Here is a 2455-nt window from a genome sequence, read left to right on the forward strand (position 1 = left end):
TTATTATAACAATAACAATGACTATTTAGCTAACTATTAGGTGTGATGATGGCAGTAGTGTCATTATTACTCAAAGAATTATTATTAATAAATGCATTAAGGAGATTACGCAATACTTCTTTGCATGTGCAGATGGTCAAGTGGTGTCTACTGCGCATGCGCAGATCTCCTGTGTAAAGGAATGGGCCAACCTGAAAGCTGCTCGAGCTGAGGTCTGAGTTAATTGGTAGGTGTGGTTAATGATTGTGGCCCATCCTACATACTAGTGAAGATGTCTGGTGTAAGGAGACTTATTTATGTTAACAAATTGACTTTGGCTGGGACTTAGAATATTAAAGGACCTTCTTTCTTGATGTCTTTTGGCGACAGGCCGTCTTTCACTATCATTGGGGACTTGTACACAATCCTGGCCTGTCCTAGGCTTACCTCATCCATTACAACTGTAATTACACTATAGATCAATACTGTATATAATATTGTGTGTGTATAACTCATAAGCATGAGTTTTACTGTATTACTGAAGATGTACAATTAGGTAAAGTACGGTTTAAAATACAGTACAGTACTGTTTTAAATGCTGTGTATTAGTGTTTTTACTGTTCTATTTATAGTTAGATGGACTTTGATGTACATTAATGAAGTTTTACTCTTTTTCAAAATGATAGATCATCTTTTACTAAGATAGGACTGCTTTTATTCATTATATATTTCTAATTGTACAACATTACTGTATATACAACTGTTGTTTAATTACAGTGTGGTGTGTAGACTGTTTTACCTGTATTTTAGTGTAGTATCAAGTTTATTATAACAATAACAATGACTATTAAGCTAGCTATTAGGTGTGATGATCGCAGTAGTGTTGTTATTACTCAAAGAATATATTATTAATAAATGCATTAAAGAGATTGCGCAATACTTTTTTTGCATGTACAGAGGGTTCAGTGGTGTCTACTGCGCATGCGCAGACCTCCTGTGTAAAGGAATGGGCCAACTTAGTGTAAGTAACATACCATCTTTACAAAAATGGTCAAAAAATAAATCCAAATTTTTATTACATTTTCTGATACATATTGATGTCCTTATGCTGTCTAGAAAGATTTAGCTGATTCTGATCAGGTTTGGATTTGCTATGATTTTTTTAATTTGCTCAAAATTGGACAAAAGTCCCTGTATATAGTACAAGGATTTTTCAAAAATTTCAAAAAAAATTTACAAGTAGAAAATTTCTCAATTTTATTACATTTCCTGATGCATATAGATGTACTTATGCTGTGTAGAAGTTTGAGCTGATTCATGTGATTAATTCCAATGAAATGTCTACAGGAGATTTATTCTTGCTACAATCTTGACTCTGGCTGGGACTTAAGAATAGTAATGGTTTCTTAAAGAATTTGGTACACCAATTCTCACTGAAACTTTATAGATATTCTATAATACTGGTCACACCCACCAACCTTTTCAGATCAGCTAGCATGCTCAGCAGGTTGGTGGGTGTGGCCAGTATTGTCTACTGCGCATGCGCAGATCCCCCTGTATGAAGGAATGGGCCAACCTGAAAGCTGCTCGAGCTGAGGTGGTCGAGCTGAGGAAGATCTTCTAGTGACCTGATATTGCGCAATACATCAAAGGGATTGCTCACAGTGCAAGCCCATGCATGCCCCGGGCAAGCCCATGTCATGACCTGGGCTTGCCCGTACAGTAGCCTTTCAATTAATTGTGATCTGCGCATGCGCAGATCCCCCTGTATAAAGGAATGGGCCAACCTGCAAGCTGCTCGAGCTGACGAGGTCTGAGTTAATTGGTAGGTGTGGTTAATGATTATGGCCCATCCTACATACTAGTGAAGATGTCTGGTGAGAGGAGACTTATTCTTGTTAACAAATTGACCCTGGCTGGGACTTAAAATATTAAAGGACCTTCTTTCTTGATAGCTTTGGGTGACGGGCCGTCTTTCACTATCATTGGGGACTTGTACTCAATCCTGGAGGCTTACCTCATCCATTACAACTGTAATTACACTATAGATCAATACTGTATATAATATTGTGTATGTATAACTCATAAGCATGAGTTTTACTGTATTACTGAACATGTACAATTAGGTAAAGTACGGTTTAAAATACTGTACAATACGGTTTTAACTGCAGTATATTAGTGTTTTTACTGTTCTATTTATAGTGAGATGGACTTTGATATACACTAATGAAGTTTTACTCTTTTTCAAGATGATAGATCATCTTTTACCAAGATAGGACAGCTTTTATTCATTATATCTTTTTAATTGTACAACATTACTGTACATACGACTGTTGTTTAATAACTGTGTGATGTGTAGACTGTTTTACCTGTATTTTAGTGTAGTATCAAGTTTATTATAACAATAACAATGACTATTTAGCTAACTATTAGGTGTGATGATGGCAGTAGTGTCGTTATTACTCAAAGAATGTAT

This window comes from Amphimedon queenslandica, unplaced genomic scaffold, assembly GCF_000090795.2.
Source record: "Amphimedon queenslandica unplaced genomic scaffold, v1.1 AMPQUscaffold_12812, whole genome shotgun sequence".
NCBI lineage: Eukaryota > Metazoa > Porifera > Demospongiae > Haplosclerida > Niphatidae > Amphimedon > Amphimedon queenslandica.